The 14,832-nt window shown below is 39.4% G+C and overlaps 2 long non-coding RNA genes across 7 annotated transcripts; one reads left to right on the forward strand and one right to left on the reverse strand.

Moving 5' to 3' along the window:
• Nucleotides 1-4,860: 4,860 nt before the first annotated feature.
• Nucleotides 4,861-9,787, forward strand: LOC102077642 (uncharacterized). 2 transcript variants are annotated; one of them, XR_002061490.2, is made up of 7 exons: nucleotides 4,861-5,460; nucleotides 5,615-5,820; nucleotides 5,938-6,060; nucleotides 6,566-6,727; nucleotides 6,981-7,105; nucleotides 7,210-7,310; nucleotides 7,439-9,787. It is a non-coding gene; the product is annotated as an uncharacterized LOC102077642 (long non-coding RNA). The 2 variants fall into 2 exon arrangements; XR_002061489.2 differs by having other exon boundaries at nucleotides 4,861-5,820.
• Nucleotides 9,788-9,955: 168 nt separating this feature from the next.
• LOC109201453 (uncharacterized) lies at nucleotides 9,956-13,743 on the reverse strand. Of its 5 annotated transcripts, none has more exons than XR_002061498.2 (5): nucleotides 13,681-13,743; nucleotides 12,443-12,554; nucleotides 11,532-11,689; nucleotides 11,040-11,098; nucleotides 9,956-10,075 (listed from the first exon to the last, which is right to left on the reverse strand). It is a non-coding gene; the product is annotated as an uncharacterized LOC109201453 (long non-coding RNA). The 5 variants fall into 5 exon arrangements; XR_003219064.1 differs by having other exon boundaries at nucleotides 12,443-12,747; nucleotides 13,681-13,718; XR_002061496.2 differs by lacking the exon at nucleotides 13,681-13,743 and adding an exon at nucleotides 12,640-13,098.
• Nucleotides 13,744-14,832: the final 1,089 nt, after the last annotated feature.

The raw sequence follows: 14,832 nt of genomic DNA on the forward strand, positions 1-14,832 counted from the left end.
ATTTCAGTTGATATTTTGGCAACAATCTAAGCAAATCTCACTTACGGAAACACATTTTGCAAAGTGATGCACAGCTACAACCAGATGACTCTTCAGAGACCACAAGCATCTGATATCATGAGTGAAAGGAAACAATGCGAGTATGAGACCAGCATTTACAAGGAGGGAAAACCCGGAAAAGTAAGAGAGAGGGGTACTGACTTTACTTATGCACATGTGCCTGTATATGCACCATTGACCTTTGTATGACGTAGTTTCCCCCCCCAATTCCTGGGTGTTTTTTAAGTAGTTTGTAATTCTAAGAAGATATCTCTTTTGTTTGGTTTCTTTGTTTGATTTACATTTTTTTTAAAGCAAAAGCGTAATTAGTAAGTCCAGTTCTGTCTTCAGAGAACATTAGAGTGTTGTAGGGTTTTACAATGATCTGCATGTTAAGCTGTTGTTAAACTACTGTGCTGTTATTTTATTATTTGTGTCTACTGGTCTATCATTCGATATAATCACTGATCAGAGGGTAACAGACAAGTCCACACGTTTCCTGGAGAAGTTCTTTCACAACAAAAACAACAACGACAGAATGCAAGGAGATGCTCACAGCGTGTTTTATAATCAACCACTGATGACTGAACGGACAAGCACACTTACCAGTGAGCCATCTCTTCCATGAAAGGTTACCCACAGTGCCAACATGTCTTAGACAGATTGATGCATCGCAGCCTCAAGAAATTACTGATGCAGAAATCTGAGAAGCATATGAAACTTGTGTGAATTTTTTTGCGACTGGTGTGCGGATGTTCATTCAACACCAAAAAAACACATTAAAAATTAGAATAAATTCACAGTGTTTTCAACAAACATCAGAAAAAACATTTCAAATTAGACCAATGGCAGGCCATTCTAGCTGAGATTCAGAGGAATGCAGAAGAAATTAAGACCACAATATTTTGCCCAAAAGAGATCAGTCTGGTCAACCTGCTAATAATCCTTCAGAGAGTAGCCAACAGAATGATAGACGTTTTGACATTAATGCCTTTAAGCAAAAAGTCGTAGAAATGATAGTAAGATTAGATGACCACTGTAGATGTTTAGCATGTACATATTTCAGCATGCCTCTCCCTGCAGGCCAGTGTAACTCTGATGTTTGTGTTGCTGGTGGTGCTATAGCTAATGGTAAGGATCTGGACAGTCATTTAAATAAGGATGCTGCTGCTGTTAATTGTAATTCTTCTGCTGTTGTTCTACCACCTTCTCCTGGTCATTTTGACATTTATTAGCTTCTAAAACCGTGTAGCAATCATTGTGATGCAACTGACAACTCTGTGCAGAGGAGTGGTGGAAGTGGTTGGGATTAGAGCTAGAGATATAGCAGCTTTTAATCCAAGAAAATTGTGTCAGTGTGTTGATTTTAGAGAGACTGGTGTAGATAATCTTGAGCATGCAGATTGTTGTAAAATCCTAAAACACTAACTGTATGAAGTTGCTGGGGAAATGTTCTCTGAAAACACAACTGGACCTACAATCAAAAAGCTTTTGAATAATAGGGAAATCAAACAAACAAAACCTAAGCAAACAAAGAGAAGGCCATGTTGGAAAAAAGGCAGCAGAGATCTGAGCTCTAGAGTGAGTCGGCTGTGCAGAATGTCTGATCTAAATAACTAAAGGGGTGTGGAAAAACCAACACGTTCTCACTCCCAACTCGTCAAATGTGTGACGCATGGTCAGGCTCCCTCTGCTTCACTTATCGACGCGCAGGGTACCCCCCTCGCGTCGAGAATTGACGTGCAGGGTCCTCCTATTGAATACTATGCTGCTCCCTAAACGTTGTTTATTGACGACAAGAGATTGCCGTGGAAGAGCCTGTTGTTCGTATATTTATACATTTCCAAAATCACATTGTAGTGACGTGTACTGAACACAATATATAATGTAAACAACTACCTGAGAAACAGCAGATACAGCAGATAAATTAATTATAGGCCATTACTTTTGTATCGTTTATTGCATTTATGGAGGGAGAGGTGTATGCTGGGTAATGGCACAGCTAGCGACACGCTGTTATCAGTCCATACAATGGGCGTTATTAGCAGAAATCAGTCCCATAGATATGGGCCATCCACCTGCTAGATTGTTCAGAAGGTTGTTATCATCCATCCAGATGGAGGATCACTGACAGGAGCGTGGGAAGACTCCAGAATCCACTCTGGCTGGAATCCGGTGGATACAGCAGTGTTACAGGTGAGACCATTTAAACGGACAGCATTTATAGAATGACTATTAAAAGTCAGCGAGTGTCAATAATGTTAATGTGGTTATGTTAGTAATACACCGAGTGCTAATATAACAGCTTTAAGATGCATTTGTAGATATTATTACGTGTTTTACCGTCTTTATGGTGCTACGGCGTAAACGTTAGCTTATATTGTAGTAAAGCTGTTACTGTTTAAACGATGTTGGGACAGAAATATTAGCTTCTGTCATGACTGATGAAGTTACTAGTTAATAAAGTTTGCAGTAAAGTGATTAATCGCAGCCACAGATTGACAGTAAATATCTCGATTAGCTTCAATGCATCTGTAATAAATATGTGCAAGTTTCAGTGCTTCGTTTAAACTGTATGATACTTATACTGACCCAGGGTCAGTATAAATATCTCGATTAGCTTCAATGCATCTGTAATAAATATGTGCAAGTTTCAGTGCTTCGTTTAAACTGTATGATACTTATACTGACCCAGGGTCAGTGTAAAATACAATCCTAGCTGTGTGAACAAAGCCTGGCTCCTTTAATCCTGCATGACAAACCTCAGGATGCAGGTTATTATGACTCTTTCCTGCTGGCACACCTGTCACACCTGAGAGTCAGCTAGAAGCTTACAGTGACGTGGACATCATGCAAAGACTGCCAGACTCTGTAATACTGTAAATGAGTGACTCAGGTTAACACTAAACTTTAAACAGTCCCTCTGTGTTTCTGTGTGTGCTGAACATCTGGAATCAGATTGAGTCAGGCTGCATCAGCTGAATCTGTTATTTGTAAATATCAATATTTTTTATTCAGGTGTGGGGATAATATGTAAGACTGCAGTGAAGCGATGCGCCAGATTAATCCCTGGCCAAAGGCATCGTACTTAAATCAGACTACTGATCCAGCCACATCAGCCTTTTGTGAGGTCTGTTTAAAGTAGACTTAAAATGAACTGCAGATTCCTGAGAGGTGGACTGTGAGCACAGAAACACATGTTCATACATACAGCTGCAGCAAGCTTACATTAATTTTAAATCGATTTGTTACTCTGATGTCTGTCTCTCTGTGTTAGTCCTCTGACAGACTGGTACCTGTCCAGGTGTGCTCTACCTATGACTACTGGGACAGGCTCTTGCTCCTGTAATAGAAATTTTCTATTATTCTAATTTAAAGTATTTAAGTGCTTATGCATATGCTTAGTTGTGACACTGTTATAGACTGTTCAGTGAAAGTTTCTAAAACTAGATGAACTTACTTCAGCGTCAGCAGTTTGAGAAAACAACTCCCTTTACAGGTGCTGATAAGGCCAAGGGCACAAAACAGCTTAACCATTGATCTGTTAGGTTTCATAGCGAGGCACGTGAAGTGTGGTATGATCAGTTCGTAACTTCCTCCCTCTTCCTTGGAATTCATAAAGGAGTGGGAGCACCACTTCTGTGGCAGAGCTGACATGACTGAACTTAGATGTTTGATGTGTGTTGGCTCTCCTGCGCGCAGTAATAAATAGCTTGATCACAGCTCTTTCTGTGTTGCAGACTTTATTTACAAAATTCCATGATACCCCCCCCCCACCCTCCCACTGTGAACATGAATTGAATATTCAGAAGACATTTGTTTAAATAGTTCTAGAAATCTGAGCTGTTGGTGTGGTAATAATATTAGAGCTGGCAATCTTTCTTACTGAATCTCTACTCTGAGTCATGTTACCTGAGATTAATTCTATGTTTACCTGACAGCCTGGACAAATGTGCTGTGTGAAGGATGTAAATCAAATCAGATCTTAACTGCTTACATTTAAGGAGCCTGGTCATATTTAATTGTAATGTGAACCAATGATTTTCTGATTGCTGATTCTAAGAGAGTCTTTGTGGAAATTTGGCTTTTTGTCATTTTAATTCTCTTTTCTGTTTTCCAGAACAGTTCTCCACAGTCGCTGTCCACATGGGTCAGTGGGACCAAGAAGCACTCTGCTAATGTGTGGACTCTGACCAGCAACATCTATCTCCCAGCTGGAGTTTTTTTGTTTGTCTGTGACTGGAGAGTCAGATTTTTGTTGAGGCTGGAGGAACAGCCTTACGGTGTGTTCACACCGAACGCGAAAGAGGCGGCCAGAGCGTCAGGTTTACATGTAAAGTCAATGGAAAGGGCGCGATGACACGCGATTGCGCGTCCGGCGAAAATTCGGAGGCAGATTTGCTTCGCGAAAACGCCAAAACCCGTGAAACGCGCGTCAGTGTAGCGCGTGGGGCGCGTTTGACTCGCGAAAAAAACCACGCGCGTGAATTTTTGTGTTGCATTTTGTGCATACGCGTGTTTCGCCTCTACCGCTCGAGTTGGAAAAATTTGAACTCCAGCGTCAAATCGCGCCGCGTCAACCAATCAGGAGCCTGGTGACGTGGCTGTAACCAGGTCAAAGGGGCAGATCAAACCAAAGCCCTTCATTCTTCATTCAGTATGGAGGAAAAACTCATCAGCGCAGTGGCTAATCGTCCAGAATTATACGATACTAGCTGCTACTTCTACCGGGACAGGAATAAAAAGGACCTAGCTTGGAGGCACATAAGTGAGGAGATCGGGCAACCTGGTAAGTTCATTTGTTCTTCTTTTTCTTTTTTTTAATTTTCAGACTGACCCGATGAGTCCGCGCAAAAGCTGGCAAGCATGCCTACTGTCCCGCTATTTTCCCCACTGATGTACAAATACCTTTCCGCTAACAAGATAATGTGTTTATTCAGAGGACATCTGCAGGAAAAAGTGGAAGAGCCTCAGGGACACGTATAGTAACAGCTGCCATCTTGCAAAGATACCGTCTGGCACAACTTCCTCCCACATCCCGCCCACATTTCCCGTTCACGCGCGTCAAAATATGCAATTTTGACGCGCGATGGATTTCTGTTGGACACGCGTCGAGGTGCGAATGTGCACGCGTCAAATTAGGGGCGTTTGGGGCGTTTTCGCTCGCGCCTATCGCGTTCGGTGTGAACACACCGTTACACTTGCAGAGTTAAGTCACTTTGCAGAGATCCCTCCCACCCTGGCTTTTATGTGCTAGATTTCTTATCTGAAACAGTAACATTTCAGTGACTGCTGCTTATACCACAGGTTAATACACTCTACTGATCCCTGATGGGAGAATCATCACCTCTGCCAACAAAGAAGCCTGGTGGATATTTGTTTGCAGTCTGATGATGGGACATCATGCTCTGCATCTTCAAAGTTTACCTCCTCATTATTATTCATACACAGTAATGTGAAGCATGCTTATATCTAGTATAACTGGACCAACCTGGTGCTCTTCATTTATGGAGGCTGTTGAGTCTGAATGTTGGATGTTGTGTATCTCTTGTTCTCTGGGCTTTGTTGTCCTCAGTCTTTTTGCAGGATCAGAAAACAAAACCAGGAGACCTGTAAATGTTTCTTCTCCAATTGGATGATGATAAGACTGTGACACGGTATGCCACCTTTAGTCTTGTGATGAAGCAAAGCTCAGGACGAAGTGTGATTAAATGGTACCCACATGTGTGCTGCTGAGAAGGATGTACAGGGGCACCTGCAGCCAAATCCAAGCCTCCTCAGGTTAGTTGTAGTTGCAGAATGCTTTAGGACTGAGACAGCTGAGGCATCAAATGTTTGATTAAACGGATGAAAAAGAGAAGTTTCTTCCCTATAATTATCACTTTTTAAAATCTTTAGCAACTTCAAGTCTGTCAGCGTGCTGAGGTCACAGAAACAAGAAAAGCAGCTTGACTTCAGAGTGTTGTTTACAGTTTTCTGTCATCATGATCTCCCCTGAAGTTTATCACTATTAGGCAAGCAGTAAGTCCACAATACTGTAATGATGATTCTGACTTTGGTCATGGTTGCATAATATTTTAATAATATACAATTATTTTTTGTAATTCATGTTTTTTCTGTTAATCAAAAATTTACTTTGTGAAATTTGTATTTGAGAATGCAGAATGTGGCAATATATTTTTGTTCAATATTTAATTTCTTTCAGTTGCAATTGTTAAATGAAAAAAAAAAAAAAAAAAAAAAAAAAAATATATATATATATATATATATATATGTTATTCTAATTATCAAACTAATTTATCAAATATATATATACATATATCTGTATTAGTTTTAATACATTAATTTGACACGTGTGTTGAAAATACCATATTGTATTCATACAGAATCAGTATTGTATCATTGTTTGTCTGATTGCTGAGACTAAGAGCTACTTTGATCTGTTTAGATCTAAAGTATCCAAAGTTGAGCCCTAATGTTTCTTCACCCTTGTGTGTGTGATATCTGATTTCCTACATGCTGGCAGAGCAGAGCAGCAGTTTGTGCTCACAGATGGTGACGGTGTGGAGAGACGGTGGTGTTTCCTCAGAAGAACTAGCAGAGTCACCAAGGGCACGAGTCCATCTCACCACCTTGACTTGCAGACTGATGCTCGTCTGCACTGCACAGAGGAAATCAACTGACCGAGGTTTGTCCAGTGCAGTGTTATGAAATGTATATTTGTTTTATGCTTACAGATATGTTTTTCTTGACAGAGGCTCTGCAGAGGTTAGACAAAGCAGAGAAAATATGTGCTTTACATTTTACTGTGATTTACTGGGACATTTGTTGCCTGATGTTTAGCAGGAATGGAGGAATGGAATCAAAGGGAGATGCTTGATGTTGATGGTTTTGTAATGTGAGTAAATCTTCGGTATTATTTATTTGCTTGGTTATTTTAGGAGTGTTTCTGGGTGAGGGAGAGAGGAGTCATCATCCAGGTAAAGTGACGTGGATCAGTGGACACACTTGTCTCCCCTTTAAAGGAGACACTCTTAGAGAGAGATGATCCGAGTCATCACTAAATGTTAGTGCTTTCAAATACACAAACATTTTTAAAGGACAAAAACGAACATCCAACTTTGACTGTAATACAATTACATTTTTGCATGTGTGTTTTCAAACTCTCAGATGGGCAGGATATCAGTCTTGGACTGTCTAATCTGCAGGAGCAGCATTGAATGATCACCACACATGAGCAGTTCCTGCAACATTCAGCAGCTTTGCTTTTGGTAAGTAGAGTTACCTAAACACATGATATCCATTTCTAACGGCCTGGTTACTTCCTGTCAGTTTTTTTTAGAAACCATGTGGTCACCTGACCTAACACTGTTTCTTCTTCTTCCCCTTAATGTTGAAGTGTCAAATGTCAAACAGCTGGAGAGGAAACTAAACCAGTACTGGGCTGTTTCACCAACATGTGCCAGATGCTGTTCCTTCATGGTGACATCACCAGAGACAGCCCCGCCCACCTCAGGACCTCGCCATTGATCATGATGATTATAATCAGAACTAAGACTGTACAAATCCACGACCAGAATGTTTAGATGCTTTCTAATTATTAATGAATACTGAGAGCCTCTTTCTGTGTTTTGTCTGTTTTGGGTTGTTTCTTTTACTTCATTTATTACTAACAAAGTTCACCAAACGCACACAGTTTACATTCTGTATGTTTCCATCTTTACCAGCCACACTCTGCCTGCATTTAGAAAACAAACCTTAGAAATCGTCGTTTTTCTCTTTTTCTCTTTTGTAATTTTGTAATTCAGTGAATATACTGCACTTCTTCCTTTTATTGCGTCACACATTGCTTTAAGTTTTTCGGTGTCCAGTTATTTTTTACTGCTGTTTGAATTCTCTGTATGTTTGACCCTGTAGACTGTTTAATGGACTGCTTGTCTTCCTGTTTGTAACCACCGCCTGTTTTTGACTAAAGATTTGGATTTGTGACTTTAACACAGCCTCTGCGTGTCCTCCCTTTGTGTCCTCTTCCTCTGTGAATGTGTTGCATGTGTCACAGATTCATTTTATTAACAGCTTTCCCACAGTGAGTTGCATCAGCATTCATTCACTGCACATTTCAGAAGGATTCAGATTAATACAGTGATCTTACAGTCAGAATTATCCTGACAGAGTGCCACTGTAAATTATCTTTCATCAGGTCAATTTTAAAGTTCAGTATTTCAAAGCAGGCGTTATGAAGAATCATACTGGCATTAGGACTGTAACAATATGTATTTACAAAGTCAAAGTTTTCTAACTATGTTAGAATATTGGAAGACAATCAACTTTTGGTGTTTTCTGCATATTAATTATACTGAAATAGTGATGGTGACCCTAACTGTACAGAAGCACTAAACAACTGACAATCTAACAAACATTATTGGCCTGAGCCGTCATGCACAGTGAGTCTGATCCTGTGCTGTGAGAGTCTGACAAGCATGTTTCTGGTCAGTTTGGAAGAAATAACATCACAATGTTGATCTTTTTTTCAATATTCCTTTTACAACATAAACTGTGATCAAAGCTACTTATGTTCACAGCAGGTAATAATAGTGACAGTCCAGGGCATTGTGGTCTGTTGAGCTAGGGTTAGGGTTAACAATTCAGACATATGTAATCAATCTCTTGCTGGATATAACAAACACCTAGGAATTCATATTATAATTTGATTTTCATGAAATATTCATATTCAGTATCAGTCATTTTTTATTATAATCACGTATCCACCCAGGCTCATGGTGGAGCAGGGCTCTGTCCTGGGATGCTTGAGTACAAGATAATGTACACCCTGACCAGGTATCCAGTCTGTCAGAATTGTTCTCAATATTTGGTTCAAAATATGAGTGAAAACAAAAATCCAACTAGGATTCTTGCATATGATGAATGAAGTCTGTCTTTGACTGTATTGTCCAGCTGATCCATCAAACCCCCAGCAGGTAAACCTTATCATGACATAACACAGTAACAATGTAAAAAATTAAACAGCAACAGTCTAAATGTAAAGTGCATTCTAAACTCCACTTCAATAAATTATATGGATGTGCAGAGAGTCATTCAGGACTGTAAAACGTGAACTACAGAACCCAGAGTCTTCACCATTAAATCTCTGGTTGCTTCATTTTTCTATCCTATATCAGATACTTTAAAGGTTTTAGTAAAGTTGCATTGTCATGGTGAGGCAAAGTGTTTTATGTGTGTGTCATGAACGGCTGTAAAAGCCCTTTAATTAAAGAACAAAGCGGGGTTTGAGTTCGAGTTACGGCAGACTGGCACTACTTCTAAACGGAACGCAGCCTTCCTACGGCGGACAGCTAATAACAGGAATCGGACGCGCGGTCCACCCTAGTCCACAGCAACCACCATAGCAACAGCCTAGCATGACTTTAAAAACATATTCTGTCTTCATAACTATCAAAAACGTGAAATGATTTGTAAAGCATGAAAGTGTTACAGGCCTTAACCCAAATTTCCCTTGGGGTCAACCTTCAGGATCAATAAAGTTTTATTGAATTGAATTGAATTGAATCATATTAAATAACAAACAATAGCACGATTTTGCATCCATTTCCAAATTGTAGTCAAGCAGCCCAGTCTCATAAATAGGTAACTGAAATGTCTCTAATGTAGACGTGTACAGTCTAGTGTAAGCATTAAAAGACCATAAAGGAAACACTACTATTTATGTGAAACTAATTGTAATAAAAAATGAACAGGTGATTTACAGATTTAAAAGAAAGAATCTGAAAACAACACTTTTTTGGTCTAAGTGGTCAAAGTAGAAAACAGAACTGATGTTCAAGAACAAACCGTAGCTGCACTGATATTACACATCTCGATTGTTGTGGTGAACAGACATGTTGCTTTTAAAACCACATGCAGTGTGTGACCATGACTGTCCACTGAGACCATGAACGGCACTTCGCTGAAGCATTCTTCTTCTTTTTCTTCTTCTTGCCATCAAAATGGAAGCAGAAGGAGCACGAGCTGCTTTGATCTACAGAAAGGAAAAAGAACATATGAGCTGAAACCATTAAGATAGAAACAATCGTTCAATGCAGTGTCTCAGGTAGCTTAGCCTGTTACAACTGTTGATACAAGCTCAGTACAGTTAACACACAGTGTCTGGGAACTCCAGTGTGGGAACTAGTGGCTTTAGGTTTGTAGTCATTTAACTTTCATCCATTCATTCATTTAATTCAGGAGGAAGAAATGTCAGGTTGGTGCGGGCTGGTTACATGCATTTGCTTTCATGCTGTCTTTAACTAAATGACTTGGTTCACTTTATGTCTGGGCTGTATGTGGGGTTATATCATGTTATTTGGCCAGGAGTACCTGTCCCCTGTTAGGCTTAGAAAGTTTCTCCAAGGGTTCTCATAAGCAGAGCTTCTAACTCTTTTAGCTTTTAGCACATCTGTAGCTGTGCAGGCTGACAGGTTTTTGATGGCTCTTTTTACCCCACACTGGTTGTGAGTGTGTAAATAGCCCCACTAGTTCTTTTGGGTTGCAGTTAACTTGGGAGGAAGGGGTGGTTCTGCCATGACTAGATGAATGAAAATGATCTGGGATACATAAATTTCATAATGCATGCATATATCTCTATAAACCTGGCCTGAGTGCTGCCATTTTTACATTCAGTTATTTCTCTTAGAAATGTTGGATCTAAATAATGAATGTGTTACAGTCAAACTGACACTGGTCAGTGTAAATGGCTCATTGGGACATAGAAACCTTTAAATTAAATCCCATCACCTGATATCGAGTGTCAAACAATATCAAAGCTGTAAAAGCTGTTTACAGTCAGAATTTATAAAAACTATGATTGTAAATAAACTCAAACAAGTGAGCTTTTCTCTTTGTGCTGAATATCAACACTGTGATTTCTTAAACTGTAAGCTTTACTTCAGCACAGTTGTAGAAGCCGTCACTCCAAATGTCTTTTGATAACAAGAAAAAAATACCTTGTCAGTCCACGGCCTGAAGTTCTTCTCCAAACATCTTCTGCCATCGGCTTTGTCTGCTGGTTTGAAGACAATAAACCACAAAAAGATGATTTAGTCACTTTGTCTGCATCATGCAGCTCGAATGTGTCGTGTAATGATGTTGAATAGCCGTTATTATCCCTCTGCTGTGTCAGTAGGATTGTACTGTACAGCATCTCATTGATATGTGAGGAATGCTAATGTAACACGATAACAGACGTCTGGTCTTACATCGTTAAAATATAAAGGGCAGGAGATATTTAGATATTTTTATATTTATATTATATTTTATAGCTGACAGATATTACTAAATAGATAGAATTTACTAAATAGCTGGATGAACATGAAAAATATGTCCATAATCACAAATGACCATGAGAGCCAGTAGAATTAATTCAACTAAACACTCAAAAGACGTCCTTAAATGCTCTTTAAGTGGCAGAACAAACGAACAAACAGTTAATCGCTTACTTGAGATGAAATCTGCTCAGCTACTTTGAACACAGCTTCTAACTGGTTCCTCCTTTAACAGGACGACTGCTCAGGGGTAAGGCCACGATGCAGTCCAGCAACCTTTATGGTTCTGCTTTGATTCACCAGGAACTATTAGGGAAACCTTTCAGCGCCTCCTGTGAAAGACACAGGCATAAACACAAACATTTATTAACATGTTCCACAGTCTTCCAGTTTGATTTTCTCATCCTGTGGACAACAACGTACAGAGATGCAGGTTTATTGTTAACTTTTGTAAGGTTTCTTTACTGAACATATCCAGCTGCAGCTCCACTGTGATCCTGAACTGGATAAGCACTTAAGAAAATGTGTCAATAAATGGACAAACATCAACTTACTATATTTATCCAAACAGACTGGACCAATAATGCTTCACTGAGTTAGAGACTTTAACACTCTCTTCTATGTAAGAATGTCTCGTGATAGACCTGCAAACTTGACAACAAAGGTTTTTCAGACTACATGTAGCTGTCCTCTATGTCAGCTCACACATTTACATTCATGTCACACTTATTTCTGCTTTCCCATTTTTAACATTATTACTTACATTTTGATTAGATACCTTGAGTTTGTAAATGATCAGATTACATAATTGGAATACAATTCAATATAATTCATGTATCCAATTCAAGGTCGCGGGAGGATGAAGCCTATCCCAGCTGATACAGGACAAAGACAGGACAGGCTGCCAGTTATCGCAGGGCTAAGACAATACGTGTAACAGAAAATCCACTTAAATGTTTGATATTTCTAATAATAATCATAATTATGACTATTATTTGAAATATTATTTAAAGGTTTCTTTATAAATACATTTCAATTTTTTTATAACCCCTAGAATATAAACCTGAGCTGTTTCAGATTCTGACCTCTGACCTCAGTGACCAGGCTGTGTCCTCACTGCAGCTCCCTCTTGGAAGTACGTCTGCATCTTGTCTTCCCCCAGTGATGACCACCTGCCCTTAATATCACGTACTGTACCTGAGGAACAAAAAAGGACAAACACTTGCCTTCATTTAAGAAGTACATTCATACAGAGGTAATCTATGGAAACACACTAGTTCACCCTTTGGGAGGAATCAGTTCCTGTGAAACATTTCTGTAAATCAACATCGTGGAGAATGAAATGAGTTCTTCAGGTGACTCAGCAGTCCCACACTGACAAATGAAACTTCTGTGGAAGAAGAATCAGGATTTTTTTGATTTCCAATCCAGTTAAACTATTAAGGATTAAGCAACAGTGCTCATCTTTGCTCTTCTGAAATCTGTGTTAAACAACAACAAACATAAATTAGTAACAAAAATACAGCTGAGTAGAAGCTTTACACACCACCAGCAGCCATAATGCTAAATTATAATCTTCAAATGTTTCTGAGCCGTCTTCAACTTGCTTTTAACACAGAAAAGTCCCACAGTCAATGCAGCCTGAGTCAATCCTAGATGTTCAGCACACACAGAGACACAGAGGGACTGTTTAAAGTTTAGTGTTAACCTGAGTAACTGATCATTTACAGTATTACAGAGTCTGGCAGTCTTTGCATGATGTCCACGTCACTGTAAGCTTCTAGCTGACTCTCAGGTGTGACAGGTGTGCCAGCAGGAAAGAGTCATAATAACCTGCATCCTGAGGTTTGTCATGCAGGATTAAAGGAGCCAGGCTTTGTTCACACAGCTAGGATTGTATTTTACACTGACCCTGGGTCAGTATAAGTATCATACAGTTTAAACGAAGCACTGAAACTTGCACATATTTATAACAGATGCATTGAAGCTAATCGAGATATTTACTGTTAATCTGTGGCTGCGATTAATCACTTTACTGCAAACTTTATTAACTAGTAACTTCATCAGTCATGGCAGAAGCTAATATTTCTGTCCCAACATCGTTTAAACAGTAACAGCTTTACTACAATATAAGCTAACGTTTCCACCGTAACTTTAAGCTAGCACCATAAAGACGGTAAAACACGTAATAATATCTACAAATGCATCTTAAAGCTGTTATATTAGCACTCGGTGTATTACTAACATAACCACATTAACATTATTGACACTCGCTGACTTTTAATAGTCATTCTATAAATGCTGTCCGTTTAAATGGTCTCACCTGTAACACTGCTGTATCCACCGGATTCCAGCCAGAGTGGATTCTGGAGTCTTCCCACGCTCCTGTCAGTGATCCTCCATCTGGATGGATGATAACAACCTTCTGAACAATCTAGCAGGTGGAGATGGCCCACATCTATGGGACTGATTTCTGCTAATAACGCCCATTGTATGGACTGATAACAGCCGAAGCGGGTGAATAAAGTCACCCAGTCGCTAGCTGTGCCATTACCCAGCATACACCTCTCCCTCCATAAATGCAATAAACGATACAAAAGTAATGGCCTATAATTAATTTATCTGCTGTATCTGCTGTTTCTCAGGTAGTTGTTTACATTATATAATATATTGTGTTCAGTACACGTCACTACAATGTGATTTTGGAAATGTATAAATATACGAACAACAGGCTCTTCCGCGGAAATCTCTTGTCGTCAATAAACAACGATTAGGGAGCAGCATAGTATTCAATAGGAGGACCCTGCACGTCAATTCTCGACGCGAGGGGGGTACCCTGCGCGTCGATAAGTGAAGCAGAGGGAGCCTGACCATGCGTCACACATTTGACGAGTTGGGAGTGAGAACGTGTTGGAAAAACACAGAACAGGACTGACCAATGAAGTCTCAATTTAATTCAATTCAATTGTATTCATACAGCACCAAATCACAGGAACTGTCGCCTCAAGGCGCTTCATATTGTAAAGTAGACCCTACAATAATGCACACAGGGAAACCGCAAAACAGGAAAGCAGGGTCGGTTGATGGTCAAACTGTCAGCTTATACAACACGAAACAGGAAAGAGGTTATTAACCAGAGTGGTGAAAATAAACTAACAGCAAGGAAATTTACTTGAGAAAAAAAAACACACTGTGCAAATCAACAGGACAATTTAAGAAAGATTCACACTATGTTCTACCAAGTTAAAAGCAAATTCAACAAAGCGCCTTCAGTTACATTTATCATTTAAATCAAAAAACAAGTAGGTGTTCCATTCCACAACACCAACATTGTGCACATTAAAAATAGTAATGCTCATAAAGGCTCTACTGTCAGGATAAAGCAACATTAAATAACGGATCCTCCATCTGAAATAATTCCAATTTGTATAAATTCACACTGAAGAAAAAAATAGTTCTCACACATGATCACAAA

Source organism: Oreochromis niloticus, linkage group LG3 (assembly GCF_001858045.2).
Source record: "Oreochromis niloticus isolate F11D_XX linkage group LG3, O_niloticus_UMD_NMBU, whole genome shotgun sequence".
Classification (NCBI taxonomy): domain Eukaryota; kingdom Metazoa; phylum Chordata; class Actinopteri; order Cichliformes; family Cichlidae; genus Oreochromis; species Oreochromis niloticus.